Here is a 22,979-nt window from a genome sequence, read left to right on the forward strand (position 1 = left end):
CCCCCCCCCACACACACACACACACACAAAAAAAGGTCACACTCCCATAATTTCACTGGACTCCTTTTAGCTTTGATTACGACTCACATTCACTGTGGCATTTCCACAAGTTTCATCAATATCACATTTATTTCTGTCCAGAGTTGCATTAATGTTTCACCATCTTGTATTGATGGTGGGAGGTTCAGACCCCTGTGCAAAGTCCTCTCTGGCACATCCCAAAGATTCTCAATGGGGTTCAGGTCTGGACTCTGGTGGCCAATCCATGTGTGAAAATGATGTCCCACGTTCCTTGAACCCCTCTCGCACACTTTGAGTCTGACGAATCGTCATCTTGGAACATGCTTGTGTCATCACAGGAAAAAAGTCAACTGATGGAACAACCTGGTCTTTCAGTATATTTAGACCTCATTCTTTGGACACATAGCATTAATGAACTTAGATCAGACCAACTGCAGCAACCCCAGTTCATAGACTCCCCTCATAGGCCTGCACTGTAGACACTAGGCATGATGGGTGCATCACTTCAGCCGCCTCTTCTTACCCTGATGCTCACTCTCCACTGTCCTTCACGTTTTTAATAATGCTTTGGAAAGATGAGCTGATTTTAATCATATCAACAATCTTGTTCAGTGTTTTCTCTGCTGGATGCATGCCGATAATTTGACCCCTCTGAACTACAAGTTCTCAACAAGTACTTCAAGTATCTTTATTATCCCCCAGGGGCCATTTGTTTCACAGTCAGCAGGCACATAAAACATCCATACTAGACAAGACATTCAAACATTAAAATAACAATACAGAATCCATCATTGTTCATTGAAACGCCTGATCGCTACAGGGATGAAGGCGTTTTTTTTAGTTTGTTCATCCTACATCTGGCCAGCAGATACCTGCATCCAGATGGAAGGAACCTGAACTCACCATGGAGTGGGTGATCAGGATCTACCATTGTATGCGCGACCACAGGACAAGATAAACAAACGAGACACTGCTCACTGCTTTAGTTAGGGTTAAATAGCTTGTTGTTAGCTGAAACATAATCACCCCTGATTATCCAATGGGAGACTTTAAATATTTGCTTATTTAAATCTAAATGGGTGACCTTTTATTTTATTTTAATTTTTGGGCCAAGCAGTGTATTTCAATGCATATCCTGATCACAGCCCTCCTGACACTGAACAGCATACACAACATTGCTCTGTTTGTGCCGGGGGACTGGATCTTTGGGATGAACCAGTCTTTGTCGTAACCCACACAAGACAGGCTCTAGAGCAATGTGGATATCCTAACTGGGCCTTCCTGAAAGCAGAGAAGAAACCCAAACAGGACTCCAGTCAGCCATCAGGTGAAAAGGAGGAACCCAGACCCAGACCAGTGGTCATTCCATATGTTGAGGGAGTATCAGAGAAACTGAGACGTTTATTTTCTAAACATAACGTCCCAGTGGCTTTTAAACCCCAAAATACATTACGACAAAGACTGGTTCATCCCAAAGATCCAGTCCCCCAGCACAAACAGAGCAATGTTGTGTATGCTGTTCAGTGTCAGGAGGGCTGTGATCAGTCTTACATCGGGGAAACTAAACAGCCACTGGCCAAAAGGATGGCCCAGCACAGAAGGTCAACATCATCAGGCCAGGACTCTGCGGTCTACACTCATCTCCAGGCCAGTGGTCACTCTTTCAGGGATGAAGATGTTCACATCCTGGACAGAGAGGAACAATGGTTTGAGAGAGAAGTAAAGGAGGCCATCTTTGTGAAAAGAAATTGTCCATCATTAAACAGGGGTGGAGGCCTCCGGGTTCAACTGTCCCCCTCTTACAATGCTGTTATTGCTAGTATCACTCAGCCCTCTGTGAACAGTAAACAGCCATCAGTGTGCTAATGATCCATTGTTAGGCTGATGGTCCTTCTTGAGCATGTGATCAGCTGGTTTTGGTTGTCAGCAGCAAAACTGGTTGATCCACCCTGAGACGGTGCTATTTAAGAGACTGAGCTGAATACAGCACCTCAGACTGAGGAAGTCTCTCGGATGAGAGACGAAACGTTTCTACATTTTTTTGTTGATTTGCTTTGTTTTGTTTTTTTTGAATGTCCAGAGGACCAGATTTAACTTTTTTTAGATATTTCAATGCATGTTCAACATCTGTAAAAATGTGTTATGCTTTTTTATTTATAAGAGGAATAATATAAATGCATGTGCACATGGAAATTCTCAACTCATCTAAAAATAGGAAGTATAGTTTAGTGTGACATTGCAGTCCAAAATCTTTTTTAGAATTATGCAGACAAAAGGAAAAAGATGGACAATAATTTAATTACCCAGGTCTGTTTGTATATTTTAATTTGAGCAAAAATTCTTATTAACTGTTTGACAAAATTGAAAGAAACTCAAAAAGTAATCCTTGAATGTGCATCTCCAACTAATTAACTTTTAGTCAAGTCAGTTCAAGGTGGCCATCACAGCTACCTGACGTAGAAAACAAGAAATACCTAAAAGTTGGTAACTTTTACATTTATTGAGCTAGGATTTGGTGTGATAGTAGCTGAGAGTCTTTCATAACAGGTACTTTATCACAAATATACTGTAATATTGCATCATATTTTTCATGATTTGACCAAAAAGGCAAACACTCCAGCATTTTTCAAAATAGGATTAATTTAGTTTATCACTCCGCCAGGATAGGCAGGTCATTGTTCCTTAAATGAATTTGATGACCTTTTCGCATTTTTGAGAAGTTCAAGTTATGTGTTATATAATAGTTACATGATATGAGTGTACGTTTTGTGCAGTTATTGTAATTTATGCTGTTTCTTAAATAAATTTGCCCGTTTGTAAAACAAACAAACAAACAAACAGTCTACTGTGGATTTTTTATGATGGTGTCACGTGTTAAATATTCTGAAGTGTAAATAAGTAATTAAATTAGTACGTAATTTAGTTCTGTCATTCTGAAATGTTGTAAGAAACACAATGTCCAGCAGCATGAAGAGAACATTTCACAACAAACGTTTTGCTAAAGTCATGCTCCTTTCACCACGTTGTGCATCACTTTAACCGCCGTTTCTCAACACTGAAATGTTGACACTGATTAGAAAAGTACTCATAAAAAGGTGACATTTTATCAGGAAACGAGCCACATTTATAGATTAATACTTTCAGTAAGTAGGCCCATAAACAAAGTGATTCAGATATGTAAACAACAATGATTTACCTAAAAATAAAACCAGTAGATAACTTTGTACAAACTTTTCTTTAGTCTGAAATGCTTTATATACTGTGCATATTGACAATCCAGTTCTCAGCTGGAAACAACCATTGGGGGTGAGTCTTTACCTCACATGGAGGCGTTAAAAGTGTCAGGGAGTGCAGTTCACTGGTGATGACGGGATGGAGTTTGAGATGGACCAGTGGTCGGGACCTCATCTGCAATAATGAGGGCATTGCTTCAATTTGTCAAAGCATGGAAGGAGATGAGCACCAAGAGAAAAGATCTTGCTTTAATCTAGGTTTATTCCAAACCACGAGAGTTGAATCATGGACCAAAAAAATGAGTTACAGATAAGAGCTTCCTCCATATTGTGGTTGGGCTCAGTATAATGAAGTGAAAAACTCCATGATCCATGGTGGAGGGTCAGCTGACGTAGTTTGGGTTTCTGATTAGGATGCTGCCTCCGTGTGTAGATTTCCTAGTCATGACCTACTGGAAAAAGACCTCTGGTCAGACTGAGAACTTCCTGGAGGGATTGTGTTTCCTCTCTGGCCTGGAAATACCTTGGTATCTTCCAGGAGGAGCTGGACTTTGTTGCTGAGGAGAGGGATGTCTGGGTCTTTGTCCTGGACCGGTTGCTTCCAAGATCTAACTCCAATTAGGTGAACCAAGATGGATGGATGGTCCTGTAGCTACTCCAGGGTCACACATTCAGGTACTTTAACTTGTTTTTTTGTAATATATTATTGATTCTTTATTTCTGACATGTATTTGTTATGATATGAAATCCAACTTATTTTAGAAGATTTTATGGACTGATAATAAAACCCAAGTTATACTAGTTAGTTTTCAAATCTACTTCTTTTAAATCCAGAACTAGAGAATTTGCATTTCCTCCCAAAACCATTTGTGAATGCATATTGATGAATGATTTTTGCTGAAAGATGCAAAATTCAAATTCAAAATTCAAATTCAAAAATACTTTATTAATCCCAGAGGGAAATTAAATGTTGTTGTAGCTCATTTTCCTTGTTTCATAAAAGAGTTGTTCTAGATGTTGATGGTTGTGGGTGGGAAGGATCTCTTGTGATGGTCCGTTTTATAGCAGATCTGAAAAAACTGGCCACAGATGTTGATCCGTTTACTTGCACTTGGTTGGCCTCCTGGGCTTCAGGATCACCTGAATGTTGGGCAGAAATCCTCCCAGGGCAATGGCCACTCCTCCCAGCAGCTTGTTGAGCTCCTCGTCGCTGCGGACAGCCAACTGTAGGTGCTGATGTACGATCCTGTCCTTCCGCTGTCATGAGCCGTGTTTCCTGTTAGTTCCAGGATCTCAGTGATCAGGCACTCGAGCACAGCTGGCAGGTAGATGAAAATGCGTCCACAGAACATCCTTTTCAACTCATTTGAAATTTAGGGCTGTAGTTGAGATATTACTTGAGCTTTTGAGATATTAATCAGCTGATGTTGGTTGTAGAAACTGCCTTGTTGCCATGGTTACGCATCATAACAAATGTCCAAAACTAAAAAAGTCTCAGTAAAAATCCTTCCAGCTGCACAGCATTCGATACCAGAGGAAACAATCATCCAAAAAATGTGATTTACATCCAGAAAAAGAGGAATTAAAGTTTCCAAAAGCAAAATCTCAGAATGAAAGTAACAGAGCTGCTCCAACATGCAGCCACCTTGAGCGGCGCAATTCTAGAACCAACAAAAAAAGGCTGAAACCAGGTGGAAAATAGTTAAATACTAAACTATTAATGTCAGCTGAATTTTAACATCTGATGTTTGCTAAAAGTAAGAAAATAAAATGGAAAGGAGAAAAAAAATGGCAGAAAGGTTTAGAAAAAGCTTATTAGCAAAAAGGTAGCTGAAAAGGAAAAAACAGCTGAAACTATCAGAAACAGGCTGAAAGGAACAAAAAAAAAGTATTAGAAATAAGCCCCAAAGGCCAAAACAATAAAATAAATAAACAAGCTGAAAAGAGGCTAAAATTAAAGAGCAGTACTTTTAAATTAGCTGAAAAGTACAATAAAACTAGTTTGCAGAAAGAAACAAAAGGTGCATATTCACTCAACCGTTATTTATACAGGTTAGTCTCATTGAGCCTCGGGGGCTCATTTACAAGACAGAAGTGATTTTAACAAAGAATGATGACAACAGTGGACAACAAAGTCAACAAGTAGACAATCATTAAAATCATACAAATTGAAAAGAACAAATAAAAGAAAATTATATTAAAAAACAAAACAAAAACAACTAGATTGTAAAGCGGTGTAGAAAATTTAAAACAGGAACGTCTGCATTGGGGTTTTTTTTTCCCAGGAGTCCAACAGATTCTTAAAGCCACTTAAAGAGTTCAAGGTCGAGAGCTTCAGATCTTCTTGTAAGATATTCCAGGAAACAGGAGCGGAGTAGGAGAAGGCCCTTTTGAACAGTTCAGTCCTCACTGAGGGAACACTGCAGGTAATGATGTCCTGAGAGCGCACGCTGTAGCTGCACTCACACAGAGACATGAAGGAGGAGATGTATGAAGGCAGCAGACCAAGAAGTGATTTAAAGATGAAAATGTACCAGTGAGAGAGTCTGTGTGAAGTTAATTATGACCAGTTAGTTCAATAAATACAGGGTGATATGGTGGGTATGGCAGTTACAGCCAGTTATGAATCTTAGCGCACAGTGATAGACAACATCCAACATCTGCAGGGTGCTTGTAGGGGCATTCATGTAAATAATGTCACTGTAGTCAGTGGAGGGAAGGAAAGTCACAGTTAAAAGATGTTACAAGGCATTACAAGGCATAAAATAGATAGAAAGGATAGTAAAAAGAAGCTGAAAAGTAGCTTATAAAAGCTCAAGTTGGAATAAAAAAGACTGAAGAACAAACAAAAACAAAACGGTTTTAAACAGCACATAGGGTTTGAAGGATGTGAAGAGAGGTCCATTAATTTGAAACAAATGAGAAAAACATGGCCAAAAATGCTAAAAGTTTCGAAAAGTTAAAACTGTATGACTGAATTGTATATCCTTTTATGAAAATGTCATAACAGGAATGTCCTGAATGAATTGAAGTGTTGAAATAGCACAAAGATTGCAGAATGTGTAACATGCCTAAAAACACATTGTGTGAATGCTTTATAAGCATTAACCTGGCTGCACAGCTGCAGAGAGAAAGGCTTTGCAGAGAGTGGTGAAGGCTGCACAGAAGACTGTTGGAGTCAGTCTCCCCACCATCACAGACATCTACACCTCCAGATGCAGGAAGAGGGCCACCTGCATCATAATGTGTTATGTGTTGTCATCACTGTATGTGCTCATACTATGAGAAAATGGGCTCTCTGCTTTTAACCCATCCACCACTAGGTAGAGCAGTGGGCAGCTATGGAAAGCGTATCAAGGACCCCCACTCACTCAGCACACACACACTTTTTGCCTCGCTCCCCTCAGGAAGGAGGTTGAGGAGCATTAAGTATAGAACCACTAGACTGAGGAACAGCTTCTACCCTGAGGCTGTTAGACCATGAATCTCTAACCAGAATAACCACTGTGAAAAATCACATCATGTTGATTTATTTCATGTTGCTGTGTTCATTCGTACTCATCTGCTCACACAGACTCATGTTTGTGCTGTTTTTCGGCATCTTTTTTTTATGCTATTAGTGCTTAGCGTATTTTATTTTTAGTTAATGTTTTTGCTTAGTTTATATTTTATATTTTATTTGTCACATTTCTGCCAAGTCATGCTCTGTTTTCCTCTAGCGTGCTCTTATCTCAAGCCTTGCTTTCAAGCCACGCGCCTCTGCACCTCCACACAATCAGGCTCATTCTGTCCACCTGTTCCAAGCACTATTTAAGCCTCATGCTCACAGACACACTCTGCCAGATTACCTGCAGCGTTCCCTCAGTGAGGACTGAACTTGGCAAAAGGGCCTTCTCCTAGTGATGAGCAAATGAAGCTTTTATGAAGCACTGAACCAGTTTGGCCAATTGTTTCAAAAATGGGTTCATTTGTTGAAGCTTAAGTTACACTGACCTCTTGTGGCATTTTGCAATGCTGCTGTCAAATTATGCTTTTAGTGGCACACACCAACAACTTCAGTGACTAGTGTTAAAGAAACTACTTTACTGTGGTAAAAACCGGTTGTTTAAATTCACCAACTTTCTATGTTGTCTGGTTTGAAAATTTATTCATGCTTACATGTTTTTGAATAAAGATTGATAATTGTGCATTGAAGAGATTTAATAAAAATGTTGCAATGGTATTGTGCTTGTGTAACTGTGGCAGAGTCCGAGTCTTTATTATTCTTAAAAATAACAATGAAGTGACGTCTCCATCATCTCCATGTTTGGAGCTGAAGTGTCTAATCATAGAGGAGGTATCATGATGCTTCAGTTGAACACAACAAACACTGCACCTGCAGAAATGCACTAATGTAAATACAAAAATTAATTTGAGCCCATACTGATATGTGATTATTAAAATCACATACATCATTTTACTGTAATTATATTAAATACATGGGTTAAATGGGTTAGATCTTTTTTTTTAATTCAACCTTTATTGAGACAGGTAAATCCCATTGAGCCACGAGGACTCATTTACAAGAGAGACCTGATTTCAGCAAAGAATGATGACAACGATGGACAAATATAAAAAGGCATACAGATTTTTTTAATAAAAAAAAAAATAGGATGGCTAAAAAAAGAAAAGTAACAAAAAACAGCTAGAATATCTTCACTGCTGAACATTACTATAACTTTTTTAACATTTAAATACCAAAACCACCTTATCATGAGCAGAATGAAGTGTTCCCACATGTTAGAATGACCTCTTTTCCTGGCTGCCTCTATAATTACTCAGTTTCAACTAACAGCAAAAACACACCTACTCTCCAACACATTGAAACAGCTCTAAAATGTTTCATAGTGTTGAGCTCTCAATTCAAAACTGTCTCAACCTGTCACCTGTCAGAATCGAGACGAGGCGGTGCCTGAATCAGCTGTTTGCACCGCGAACCAGTCAAGAGATTCATTCCGACAACGAAACAGTTTGTGTTTCGGACGTCACGTGACTTTTTCCGCACCGAAACAAGCTCCGAAGCAATGGTTTGATGTAATTTTACTGCAGGGTTCGAAGCATGTTTTGAAGCTTTTCTTTCATACTACCATCACTACCTTCTCCTACTCCGCTCCTGTTTCCTGGAATATCTTACAAAAAGATCTGAAGCTCTCAACCTTGACCTCTCTAAGTGGCTTGAAGAATCTGTTGGACTCCTGGCAGGGACCAATGCAGACATGTTCCAGTTTTTAGTTTTCTACATTCGCCTTATAATCTAGCTGTTTTTTGTTACTTTTTTTTGCCATCTTATTTGTAAAAAAAAAAGAAAAAAATCTGTATGCCTTTTTATATTTGTCTATTGTTTTCTCTGTTGTCCATTGTTGGCATAATTCTTTGTTGAAATCAGGTCTCTCTTGTAATTGAGTCCTCGAGGCTCAATGGGATTTACTTGTTTAAATAAAGGTTGAATGAATGAAAATGATCGAATCCCTTGTGGTTATTGATGTTCAGAATTCATGTCACAGCTCTTTGGGTTTGCCTGATCTTGACCCCACGCCTGTCTTTTTGGATTGTTGAAGTGCCCGTTATTGTTTCACTCCTCTCATCACGGCTCTGACCTACACTTCTGGATAAATTACCATGTTTCTTGGATGACCCTCTTGGAATCAATATTGGACCTCTGCCTCCTCGGTACCGACTCTCTGCTCTACTCCTCGATATTGCCTCTGGATCTCCCCAAACTACCTCTCTGCTACAATCCTGCGTGCTATGGTGAAATCACCCTGTCCAACTCTATCAGGTGGAACTCATCTCATCTGAATAAAGTTAGTGGATGCTCTTCTGTTCTCAAGTCTCGCCACAGAACCCTTCAGTCCACTAACCTCTCATATCTCTGCAGATTGGGCTCGCTCCAGGACTTCCACCTCCACCAGCAGTGTTTTCTTAACAAAGTCTTTAAACCATTCCTGTGGCCCGGTGTCTTGCTCAAATCCAGATACACAAATCTCAACACTTATTACTGTTTTACATTTTATACTTTTGTTGAATATAACTGGGACCTTGTGTACACAATTTCGTTCCACCACATGCCAAATAAAGAAACTCTGACCCAGTTACATAGTTTATTGGTAAGAATTATAGTCAGTGTTTTACTTTATCTAATCTGTGTGCCCTTCTGAAAGTAGGTTTCTGTGACATAAGGTTTAGGGTGTTTTATATGAAGAGTCAAAATGAATCTAATAAAAAAAAATACACACACAGAAACTTTAATGACTTTTTAGTTGTTTGGTTACATACTTTCTTAAATAAATTTGGTCATGATTTAAAGGCTTAGCTGTTGAAATGTTCCTTTTGTTAAATCTGTTTATTGACCATTGCAAAGAATAAAGTTGTTACTGTAGCAGTTTTCCCACTGATGATAGGAAACAGGAAATGTGCATTGTTAAATAATTAGGCCAAGAGCTGCTCACAAAGATGCCTGACATCAGTTGGCATCATTTGTCGGAATGGTTACTGAAGGATGAGAGAATGTGAAAACATTAAGTTATAACATACATCGTGGGAAATTTTTGAAGCTTTTACAAAGTCTGAATTGTTCTGATTTACCACTGGCTTACCATGAATTGCTATGTTTGTGAAATTTCAGAGGTGACAGGGTTAAGAATTATTGGACTTGAAGCACTTTAAACACTCCACACAAGTGTAGAACATTTTGAGGAGTTCACCAGGTGCAATGACAATTTAAAGCCATGGGGGAAAAAATCTTGCCTGATTACTATGTTTCTGGTAAATGTGCATACCAGTAAGTTATCTTGTTCTTCAGCGTGTTTTGTAACAGGATGTTTGGTAGTAAGGACCCAAAGATAGCAGACTGAGGACAAGAACTCAAATGCAGAAAAGGTACGTATTTTTATTTACAAATGAAGAAGTGAATTGTTGCTTAGAACGGAACAAGATAGAAGTGAGTATTGGCAGAGTTTGAGGATCAATGATTTGTATTTGTTCTGAGTTGTAGAAGTCTTACTGAAATTTGTTTGCAGGTGGTGAGATTCCATGGTTCCTAGGAGTGGTAGCTTGTTTGATTGAAGAGGTAAGTACGTAGCTTTGGAAAGAGCGACAGTTGAAGTTGATCCAGGCTGATATTTGATTTGCAGGAGCAGAGATAGTGACTGGCGAGGTCACAGGAGGCAGAGGACTTGGCAGACACAGAGGAGCAAGGATTGAAAACACAAGGTACAAATTATCATTGCAGCCAGGGGGCAGAGGGATTCCAGTTCAGTAGTCTCAGGATTCCTTCTCTGCTCTTTGCAGATGATGTGGTCCTGTTTGCATCATTATGCTGTAATCTCCAGCTCTCATTGGAGCAGTTTGCAGCCAAGTGTGAAATGGCTAGAATGAGAATCAGCACCTCCAAATCTAAGGCCATGTTCCTCAGTCGAAAAAAAGAGAATTGCTCTCTTCGGGTCAATGGTGAGGTTCTTTTTCAAGTACAGAATTTCAAGTTTCTCTGGGTTTTGTTCACGAGTGAGGGACGAATGGAGCGTGAGTCTACCGGTCTGTTGAGGTAAAAAGGGAGCTGAGCTGTAAGGAAAAGCTCTTTGTTTACTGGTCGGTCTACGTTCCTACCCTCATCTACGGCCACGAACTTTGGGTAGTGACCAAAAGAATGAGATTGTTGATACAGGCGGTTGAAATGAGTTTCCTTTGCAGGGTATCTGGATTCTCCCTTAGAGATAGGGTGAGAAGTGCAGTCATCCGGGAGAGACTCAGAGTAGAACTGCTGCTCCTCCACATTGAGGAACCGGTTGAGGTGGTTCGGGCATCAGGTAAGGATGCTTCCTGGGCTCCTCCCTAGTGATGTGCTTCTGTTGTGCCTAACTGGGAGGAGACCCCAGGGAAGACCCAGGACACACTGGAGAGACAACGTATCTCGGTTGGCCCCAGAATGCCTTGGGGTCCTTGTAGAAGAGCTGGAAGAGGTGCTGTGGAAAGAGATGTCTGGGCCTCCCTGCTCAAGCTGCTGCCCCGAGACCTGACTTTTGAACAAGTGGAAGACAATGGATGGACGGACCAGCAACTATTTTCTCAATATTTTTAGATGAATGTTAGATTAGATACAGGTCTATAACTGGCCAGCATTCCTGAATAAAGATTAGGTTTCAAAAGTAAAGGTGTAATTACAGCAACCTTAAAGTGTTGTGATAAATAATCATTCATTAAAAACAAATTAAGCAGATCCAAAATATAGATATTAATTAGGGGAATACCTCTTCAAACAATCTGGTTGAGATAGGATCTAGCAGACATGTTGATGGTTGGGTGAAGATAATATTTTTGACAATTCAGAGCTAAAGAGGACAAACAGTACAAACATAAATCAGGTTCTAGTGACATTTCTAAAGCCACCTCATATGACAGGGAATCAGAGGAACAGGATATTGAGGATGTAATACCAAGTATTTACTAGTACTTGGCCAGAACAAGATCAAGAGTGTGATGATGAGAACAAGTAGATGTGTGGACGTTTTGAGTAAAACCAATAGACTTTATTAAATTATTAAAGGTTATGCGTAAGCTATCACTTCGAACATTTACACGAATAATGAAATCACCCATTATTATGACTTTATCAGTATTCAATAATAATTCAGATAAAAAAATATGAGAATTCAGATTCCATCCATCCATCCATTATCTTTTACCTGTTTCTTCCATTTTGGGTCACGGGGGTCACCGGTACACATGTCCAGCAATCACTGTGCGAGGGGCGGGGTGCGAATTCAGATTAACCACTATTAAAATAGGCTTTACTATTTCCCTTTTGGATGAGAAAGACTTAGGGATAACGACTCAATAGAATTATAACTAATAATTGTTTTAGCATTAGTAAATATTCCTGACTGAAAGATAACAGCTCCTCCTCCAACCTCGACCAGTTGATCTGAACTTGAAATTTTAAATAATTAGGTTGAGTGGATTAATTTTTACTAACAAAATCTTCCTGTTTTAGCCAGGTTTCAGTCAGACAGAAGAAATCAGTATAATGATCAGTTATCAGATCATTCACTAACAGAGACTTACAGGAAAGAGATCTTCAATAATCCACATTTAATGGTTTTATTATTTTGTTCCGGTATAGTAACTGTGCTTATTTAAATTAGATTTTTATGATTTATGTAAGTTCTTAAGGTATCACAATTTTCCAGCATTGGATGAATCACTGCCAAGTCCTCATGTACTGCAGTGTAGTTGATGAGATCAGGTGCAGTTGTGGAGTGGTGGCTGTGGTGGATGATTGTCATCTGTGGAAAAAGTGAATTTGACAGGCAAACCTAGGAATCCCACAGTTTGTTTTTCCAAAACATTACATACACAGGACGAGGGAGACCTACTCTGACCATGACCTCTGAACCAGAGGTCGTCTCTCAACACTGAACTGTATTTATTTATTTATTTAATACTTCTGACCTGAATAATGATTGCTTGTTTCTACACATTCACAATCCTGAACGCTTAATCATTGACAGTTCGATACATGATTACACATTTATTTTAAGCTTTTGATTAAGAAAAAACATATTCAGTAGATTAAGTTACTTTTATTTGATTATGACATGTTTGAAACATGAATAATGTTCATTATCATTTGTAATTATTATTATGAAATCATGTGAAATGTTATATGGTTTAACCTTTTTTCACTGCTCTGTTTTCAGAAAATAAATCGACTTTAGTGACTACAACTCTGTGTAAAGGTGTACAGGTCCCTCTTGTAAATGAGTCATTGAGGCTCAATGAGACTAACCTGTATAAATAAAGATTGAATGAGTAAACAGGACAGAATGAGAGCAGATTTATCAAATGAAGATGTCAACCAGTCTCTGTGATGCCATGCAAGTGCCTGATAACTCCAGGGTGTCCTTGGCACATGGGCTGTTGTCAGTAGTGTGTTTTCGAGCCTCTCAGTTTGTTAGACACATTCAGTGTGAGTTTGTTTTCCAGTTTTTCCCCATCCTCATGTGTTTTTCTGTCATCCATCATCTTTATTACTCCTGAGGAAAGAATACCCCATATTTTGCTCAGGAACATTTTTTTGTTAAAGCCAAGTAGAAGAGGTAATTACAGAAGATGAAATGTATTTTCACTGCAAAGCTTACGTCATGGCTCTGACATAAGCGTGGTGATGCTTATCGTCCGCCAAAGAAGCCAGACCTGTTTCAACTCTGCCGCCATCAGCCTTATCTTACGAAGTGACCTTCTGGACAGCTGTTGACCTCAACTGACCCTTGGTTGACTCCAGGGTCCAAGACACCCCCTTTCAGTGCTGAACAGGTACATCACACCTGCACGCCTCAAGTCCTGGAGACAACCTTCATGCCGGCTGTACTTTAGGCACTCTGATTCTCCTGCCCCTGGACAGTGACACAGAGCACGTCAGGTCAAACATTTTAGCTCATGATACTTGATACATATCATTTCCTTGCTTGCAGGGCTAGTAGATAACTTAATCAGCTCAAATACAATAATATCTCCCATCCAAATTCCAAAGTAAAATATCAAATTGTTAAACTTTATCTAGAATGTTGTGAAAAAAATATCTGTCCCAAGACTTGTTTTGTTTTAGATAAGAAAATTGCTCCTTGATGAACCATTATTACTTAATCAAGTCTAAGTATTCATTCACCAACTACGTTTTCAAACTATTTTTATCCAAATTGTTAGTCTTTGTTATTTGTGTTTTGAATTTTTATTATTATTGTTCATATAGTGTTAATTTTTTCATTAATTATTTTTATGATAAAACTTTCAAGAGAAAAAAGGTGCCCTGGTTTGGGTGAATTATCATTTGTTATGATTAAGAGTTCCCCGTAATTAGCATTAGCATTAACAAACTGGTCTTTTCATTTCATTTATTTATTTATTTAAAAGTAGAGATGAATCGGCAGCACGGTGGCGCAACTGGTAGAGCTGCTGCCTCTCAGCGAACAGGTCCCTGGTTCAAACCCCGGTCCAGGGGCCTTCTGGGTGGAGTTTGTATGTTCTCTCCGTGCATGCGTGGGTTTTCTCCGGGCACTCCGGTTTCCTCCCACAGACCAAAAACATGCATGTTAGGCTGATTGGTAACTCTAAATTGTCCCCAGGTGTGAGTGAGAGAGTGAATGGTTGTTTGTCTCTATGTGGCCCTGTGATGGACTTGCGACCTGTCCAGGGTGTACCCCGCCCCTCGCACAGTGATTGCTGGACATGGGCACCAGCGACCCCCGTGACCCAAAATGGAATAAGCGGGTAAAGATAATGGATGGATGGATGGATGGAGATGAATCGGTATTCCACAAATATAAATGCTCTGGAATTAGCACAACAGCTACATCTGATGTCCAGAGCAGATAAAAAAAAAAAAAAACAGTTCATAAAACAAGTGCACCAAACAAATCCAACAAGTGATTAAAACAGTCCACAAAACAAACATCACACTATAAGGATAAACAGGCTAAATTTAACTATTTCATGAATGATTTTCTTTTAGTTAAAGTTCAAATTTATTTTTAAAACAGTAGGGGAGTGGTGGCGCAGAGGTTAGAGAAGGTGGGTCTGTGATCGGAAGATCGCCTGTTCAAGCCCCGGTACCGACACATCAAAAATGTGGGTGGGATAGGTGAAGCACCCACACCTGCCCCCACCCTCACTCGTCCCACCCTGGGCCCTTGAGCAAGACCCTTAACCCCCACCACACCATCTGCTCTTCCAGGTGTCCTATATGTCAGCTCCACACAGAGGGTTGTGGTAGCTCGGTGGTCTGTGGTTGCGTCAGGAAGGGCATCCACAAAAACAACAACTGTTAAAGTCTTTGTGCGACTTAGTTCACTTTCTTTTTTGGGTCACAGGAGTCACTGGTGTCTATATGCAGCAATCACTGTGCGAGAGGCGGGGGACACCCTGGACACGTCTCCAGTCCATCGCAGGGCCACATAGAGACAAACGAGACAAACAACCATTCACTCTCTCACTCACACCTAGAGACAATTTAGAGTTACCAATCAGTCTAACATGCATGTTGTTGGTCCGTGGGAGTAAACTGGACTACACAGAGAAAACCCACGCAGCCCGGAGCAAACATGCAAACTCCACCCAGAAGGGTCCCCAGCCAGGATTTGAACCGGCGACCTTCTCGTTGAGAGGCAGCAGCTCTACCAACTGTTCCACCGTGCCGCCCCAAGCTCAGAAGATAATTTTTTAAATAAAAAGGTGCTGCGCAGATGAAGCTTTTCCGTCCTTCATTTGTAAGCTAAGGAGGGGAGTGGCGGCGCAGATGTTAGTGAAGTGTACCTGTCATCAGAAGGTTGCTGGTTCAAATCCCACTGCTGCCTGTAACATCAAAATGTGAGTGGAGAAGATGAAGCATTACCTCCACCCTCATTCCCCCCATTCTAGGCCAATGCCCTTAACACCCCCATTTGCACAGGGTCCCAGATACATCCAACAAAATTATAAAATGTAAAAGAAAAACGGTGAGAAGATCTAAGATATGAACTAAGAAAAATGTTAACGACCAATACACTAAGTACTTGTAGTAAAAAGAGGGCTCTAGTTGTGGCAGGAAGAGAATACGTCGTAAAACAACGACCAGATCTTCATGCAAGTTCACTTACTGTGCCAACCCCTTAAGAAGGAAGCAACCAAAATAAAATAAATAAATAAATAAATAAAAATCTGTAATCTGTTTGTTAGTATGTGTGAAAAGATTGCCAGAGTATGAAGGGAGGATACAGAAATCATTGGAAAGAGACGTAGAGCAGTGAAGAAGAGGTTGAAAAGCTTTAGTTTTGCCCATGCGTTCTTTCTATACAATGTATATTTTCAGGCTCTTATTTTGTTTGGACACCACCCCCACTTTTTTGTCTCCTACACCAGCTCTTTCCACAAGTTGTTGCAGCATCTACTGTACTCTGACCCTCCTGCCAGGTCAGTTGGGCCAGAGCACCACTGGACAGAGAACCTCTACTGCACTGAGGAAACCAGGAAAAGCAGGATAGCCATGACCCTTCACCTCACCAACTGTCGCACGCACAGTGTTTGAAATAAAACCATTATTAGTAATAATCTTTGACATTGACATTTCTGGAAATACATCAGACCAAATTCCATGCAGTCAATACCAAAAATCTGGAATAGAACAGAGGCAGGACACTTGGTACTATATTTAATACAGTCTCCAAGAAAGCAGAAGTTTTTTTTTCCTGGTAATTATTGACAGACAAAACATTACAAGTTCCTATATTGTCAACAATTCTGGATGAAAATAATGAAAAAATTGGGGTTGAGCAAGTGTACCTTTTGCTTCACTGTAAAGAATACATGAGAACGTGCAGTCTTTCAGAATAAGGATTTTAAACAAGAATTTAACGTATTTTTAATAAATCTGGATGTTAATGTTTGTAATTACTGAAACAGGAACTATTTTAGTTTGACTGATAAGTTATAAAAAAAAAACTATTCCTGGAAAAAAGAAAAATACAGACCATTGATGTGACAAGTTGTACTTTGGACTTTCCAAAAAAATAAAAAAATAAAATAAAAAGTTTGCCTAAAGTTTACAATACAAGAATGCATGTTATAAGCCTTATCAAACCTGAACGGGTACAGTCACTACCATTGAGCGTTCGCCTATTCTCCTGTTTACACCAAACATTGAGACAGTTAAATGTTTTCATTGTTAGGAGACCAAGATTTATATTCCCAGAGATCATCTTCCAGAAACAAGATATGAGAAAAGAAAACAAAATATTGTTGGTAAAGGCGTGGAGATTAAAGCACTGCGTGTGCTTATGTGCTATAAAAAGATGATGATGATGATGATGATGTGTGTGTCTTTGAAAGGGAGGAATACATATGAAGTAAATGGGTGGAGATGTAACCTGCCTCACAGAAGGTATAAATGACAGTACATTGATAAAAGGCTCATATTTTATCTGTTGAAGTTGATTTGTTCATCAGCAAAGGAAAACAGCGGTGAGTGTATTATTTTAGCTTGATTTTATTTATTTTTTTTGATAATGATTATATTGTTTCATTCAATGGACATTTTACAATGTGTGAATATTTTTTATGTTATTTTTTATGTGATATTTGTAATAAAATGTGATTATCTTTTAATAACTGGATTAATATTACAACATATTTAGTGTTTGAATATATTTATGTTGTCAAATCAATGCTTTTGATTCGTAGAAATAAATGATTGAAAATCAACATGAAATATTGTGCAACAAATGTTGAAAAACTTTGTTAGATGGGTTCACGAAAGAACGTTTTCAGAGAAATTATAGCATAAATACGTTTTAAAGCCAAAGTTATAATGTTTGCATCAATGAACTTGATGGATGGAGTGTATTATCTTTCAAAATTGGAGACTTCAGTAGTAAATCAGGAATCAGTCTGCATCAGTTTTCAGTCAACAAAAGGTTTCATTTTTACATCAACAGTCTCTTTCATCTTTTCTTTCAAACATTCAAACTTTTCAAAATGACTATTGAATGTTATTCTAAATGGCATTGTATTAGTCATGAATGAGATATGTGAAGTTTTAATTATAGCATTTAATTATGTGATGCTCCATAATTGGATTTTTGTTTGCCAACTGTACGCCACTCCCATCAACTTTGTTGCCAATGCTAAATAATTGGTGTGCAAGGTTATTTTATTAAAGTGGATATTGATCAGATCAGTGTGAATGCTTCCATTGATTATTCCAAAGGCAACAGGGATACGTGCAAATGGGGCAGTTTGCGACCAAACGCAATGTGGTGGCCCAAGGTAACCACTTCTCAGCCAACGAAGAGGGCCCTCCCAGGTACTTGCCGCACCAGTTTGATGGCACCGGACATCAGAACAATGGCATTCGAATTCCTCCAACCATTGTTGTCTCTGGTGAAGAGTCAAGGTTTGTATTACTGTAGCAACTTTTTAATTAAAATTTAAGATTAATTTAGTAGGATTTAAATGTATGCATTTGCATATTTTATTCAAAATTTGGAAAGAAAACTAAGTATTTATTGCTATTAAACTTGTTTTTAATTATGTTCACCATCTTCTCACATTTTTCCCGTAGATTTCAGGACAATATTCAGTTTTTAGTACATAACAAACAATGTGAGGGAAAAGCAAACACATTTGCCAGGTTTATGTGGAAATCTTCGTTATAATGTATTTTTTCATTTAACCTTTATTTATACAGGTTAGTCTCATTGAGCCTCGGGGTCTCATTTAAAAGAGAGACCTGATTTTAACAAAGAGTGATGACAACAGTAGACAATCATAAAAGAAAGCAAACAAATTGAGAATAATAAATGAAAGAAACATGAAAGGAAATGGTATTAAAAAAGAAACGAAAAAAACAGCTACGTTGTAAGACGATGTAAAAACTAAAAAACTAAAAAACAGGAACATGTCTGCGTTAGTTTTTGCCATGAACTTAGCAGATGTTTGAAGCCACTTTTTAGAGAGGTCAAGGTTGAGAGCTTCTCTTTTGTAAGATATTCCAGGAAACAGGAGCCGAGTGGGAGAAGGCCCTTTTGCCAAGTTCATTCTGCATTGAGGGAACACTTCATGTAATAATGTCCTGAAAGCGCACGCTGTAGCTGCACTCACGCAGAGACATATAGGTGGAGATGTATGAAGGCAACAACCCAAGAAGTGATTTAAAGATAAAAATGTACCAGTGAGAGAGTCTGTGTGAAGTTAAAGATGACCAGTTAACCAGTGAATACAGGGTGCAGTGGTTGGTACGATAGTTATAGCCAGTTGTGAATCTTAGTGCACCATGCAGCGTCCAACATCTGCAGGGAACTTGTAGGAGCATTCATGTAAATAATGTCGCACATATGCCAAACTCAAGGCCCGGGGACAAATGTGGCCCTCGTTGACATCTTATCTGGCCCCCAAGATGATATTTTAAACGTAAAATACTTTTTTCACTTGATTATGATGTCAAAAGTGCAACAGTGAACGTCAAATGAGACCAATCAAACTATTTTTGAGGAACCTACAACAAAGAAAATATGTTGGATATTTAACTTAATTTATGTAAGTTCTGAACCTGGCCCTTAATTTGAAAAAGGTCTTAAATTTGGCCCCTTTTGTACGTGAGTTTGACACCCCTGCAGTAATCAGTGGAGGGAAGGAAAGTCACAGTTACAATGTGTTTCCTAGCATTTAGAGTTAGACAGGATCTATTTCTGAAAATGAAACCCAGTTTCACTTTCAGTTTCTTTACCAAGTTTTCCATGTGGATCTTAAAAGAGATATGCGAGTCGACCAAGATACCCAAATATTTGTAGGAACTGACAAACTCATTAGGAGCACTATTTGAAGATAAAATCGAGAGAAGAGCTGCGGGGACCTGATGGAAGAACTACTGTATCTCATTTGGTGGAAAGGGGGTCTATACCTTCATGTACACAAGCATCAACAACCACATTAGCAATAAATACAGGGTTTTTTAGACTAGGATGTCCAATCCTGGTCCTGGTGAGCTGCTATACAGCATGTTTTACTTTGTTCACTGCTCAAACAGGGCAGCATGGCGACACAGTTGGTAGAGCTGCTGCCTCTCAGCGAGCAGGTTATCCCAGTTAAAATCCCAGTCTGGGGGCCTTTCTGGGTGGCGTTTGCATGTTCTCTCCGTGTATGCGTGTGTTTTCTCTGGGTATCCTGATGCATGCTCAATAATCCAGGTAGAAAAATCCAAAAAAGTTCAATCTGGTCCTCTGGACATTCAAAAAAAAAAAAAAAAAAAAGTCCAGATTTTGAATGTCCAGAGGACCAGATTGAACTTTTTTGGGGTTTTCTCTGGGTACTTCAGTTTCCTTCCACAAACCAAAAACATGCATTTTAGTCTGATTGGTAACTCTAAATTGTCTCTAGGTGTGAGTGAGAGAGTGAATGGTCGTTTGTCTCGATTGTCTCTATATGTCCCTGTGATGGACTGGAGACCCATCCAGGGTGTACTCTGCCTCTCACACAGTGATTGCTGTACATGGGCACCAGTGACCCCCATGACCCAAAATGGAAGAAGCGGGTAAAAGATAATGGATGGACGGACGCCAATATTTACACTAACATTACTAAAAATGCATTTGCCCTTGAACTGGTTTGCTGCTATTTATTTAAGTTATTTTAAATGATCTTGCGGCTTTTCTCCGGTTTTCAACAGTGCATCAGAGCGCCGCGGCTCGAGGGCGGAGCTGCGTCGATCCTCTGTTTATAGCACCATGGACCTGGTGCCCCAGTTGGAGCATTACGCTAACACCATTCCTCGCCAGACAAAGGGAAAAAGCAGGCCATCCCTTGACACCCTCCGCAAGACATTTGAAGCAAGTGATGTTTATTATTTTGAAAATTGTTTCTTAAAAGTGGGATAATTTGTGAAGATGCAAAAACCGTTTTAAAATTGTAAATAGTTGAATACGATGAGGTAGTAAATAAAAATAAATGGTGAAAATAAATATATGTAAATACAATTGTACTAGACATCACTTCTCTAAATGCCCACTGAAGCCAATCAATCATTAAGAACGGTATTTGACAAAGTAAAATTATTTTCTATGACATATGCTGACAGTTGTTAATAAGTGTTAGACTGCATATAATAATAATTTTGTTTGATAATTTCTAGCAATTATGCGATTTTAAACAATTTTCACAGTCAAATTTTATTATCTCAGTGAAATTTGAACCTGAACAATTTTCAGTCTATCTATTATTAAATTCCTCATGACAGGTAGTCGAGGTGGAAACGGCTGAAGGAGCCACCTCAGATTCAAGTGGCCAACCAGCAGCAGATCTTGAAAACGAAGAGTCTCCCAATCCCAAGAAGGACGCTCCTATTAGATTTGGATGGATAGTTGGTGTCAAGGTGAGCTTTTATTTGTTTATTTTCACTGTATTCATGTGTAATGACGTTCAAAATGTTCAAACATATTCATTGGTTTGTTTGAACAAATTGAATTAATGCTTCATGTCTGTAGCTATCACATCACCATCACAACTAATTTCATTTTTTACCTTTGGTCCCAGATTCGTTGCATGCTGAATATTTGGGGTGTAATCATGTTCCTCCGTTTGACATGGATCGCCTCTCAGGCAGGCGTTTGTAAGTCATGTTTTAATATATTTTCTTGTAAATTTAGCCCTTTAAAATGCCATTCTGTGCTTTACAACAATATATAGTTTGGCTTTCTTATCTGCAGCTTTTATGGATGAACATTGTTGTTTACTGATAATATTGTTGCCACAAGTGTACCTTTGAAATTCATCTTAGGTAAAGAATACATCTGGAAAACTTTTGCCCCCAAAAAGTTTCCCCATACATAAAAAAAAATACAATTTGTATGAAATACACTTAGCAGAAACATTATGCAGTTTTGATTTTTTTTATTAGTAAATGGTAATTTAGGTGACCTTTAAGAATCTTGGAGTCACACATCAAACCCAAATGCCACAACAAAATTTGAGCAACTTTACAATGCTGCTCAGGTTATTTGAAAACTATTAGGTAATGGCAAAGTTTAAACAGAGATTTTGTGCAACCTGCTAGCACTCAAAGAATGTGTTGGAGGTGATTCTGCTACCACCAAACTAAAATTTAGTTCATTGTTTATAAAATTGACTATACAATTGACTTGTGTTTGTTTACTCCCAGAAGGTCTTGTTGGTAATGAGTCATTTTTTTTTTATTTTGTTCTTGTTTTTATTTTTTATTGTTGTCAGTAAACATGACCAATACTGACAAATCTTGTCTTTCAATTTTTTAACTACTTTCTCAGAATAGCTTGAAATACTCCCATAAATTACTCATCACTTTACTACTCTTTAGCGTTCTTTTGGTGGGGACGCTCTCAGCTCTGTGATACAGAGTCCTGATAACTCGTAACTTGTGCTCTAGGGGGTGATGTGAGTCAAACCGCAAATATTTGTCTGTGTGGGTGGATTTGCAGTACACATCAGTTTTACACCTCACAGTCCAAGACAGCCAATCTGCCTTCTTTTACATCTTCTCGTGTGAACTTTATATATTTATCCACAGAGTTGTGATCTGTGAAATGTTGGACTTCCTGAGATTTAATTTGAACCCAGGTGTCATCAACATACCTGAACCAATGACTTGGTGGTGTCCCTGAAAAGGACGTCATGGCTCTTTTTTCTACCTCCTCCATGTACAGCTTGGCCACAATAGGAGAAAATGGAGACCCCATAGCACACCCATGTTTCTGCCTATAATATTGCTCCCCATATGTGAAGTAGGTTGACTGCAGGCACAGTTTCAAGAGTTGACACAGTTGTTCTGTGGAAAGCGTGGTCCTGCTGCTCAGAGTGGTGTCTGATTTTAATCTTAAACTGACCACCTCTACTGCATCATCAACAGGAATGCACATAAAGAGTGATGTGACATCAAAAGAGACCATTGTTTCATCAGTCTCCATGATGACATCCCTCACCTTATCCACAAAGTCCATGGTGTTCTGTATGTGATGTTCTAAGCTGCCAACTAAAGGGATGAGTACAGACACCAGATATTTGGAAATGTTGTAAGTGACAGAGTTAATCATGCTAACAATCGGACGCACTGCTGGTTTATGAACATCATCAACTCCTAAATCTCCGACTATCTGCAACCAGTCTCGCTTTGTTTGATCATAACGATCGTAA

At 39.0% G+C, this 22,979-nt stretch overlaps 1 protein-coding gene across 1 annotated transcript in view; it reads left to right on the forward strand.

Moving 5' to 3' along the window:
- Positions 1 to 22,979, forward strand: part of LOC119408489 (solute carrier family 12 member 3) — a 143,518-nt gene that overhangs the window by 83,653 nt on the left and 36,886 nt on the right. The gene's annotated exons all lie outside the window — the stretch shown is intronic.

This window comes from Nematolebias whitei, chromosome 1 (genome assembly GCF_014905685.2).
Source record: "Nematolebias whitei isolate Nwh7 chromosome 1, NemWhi1, whole genome shotgun sequence".
In the NCBI taxonomy this organism is placed as follows: Eukaryota; Metazoa; Chordata; class Actinopteri; order Cyprinodontiformes; family Rivulidae; genus Nematolebias; species Nematolebias whitei.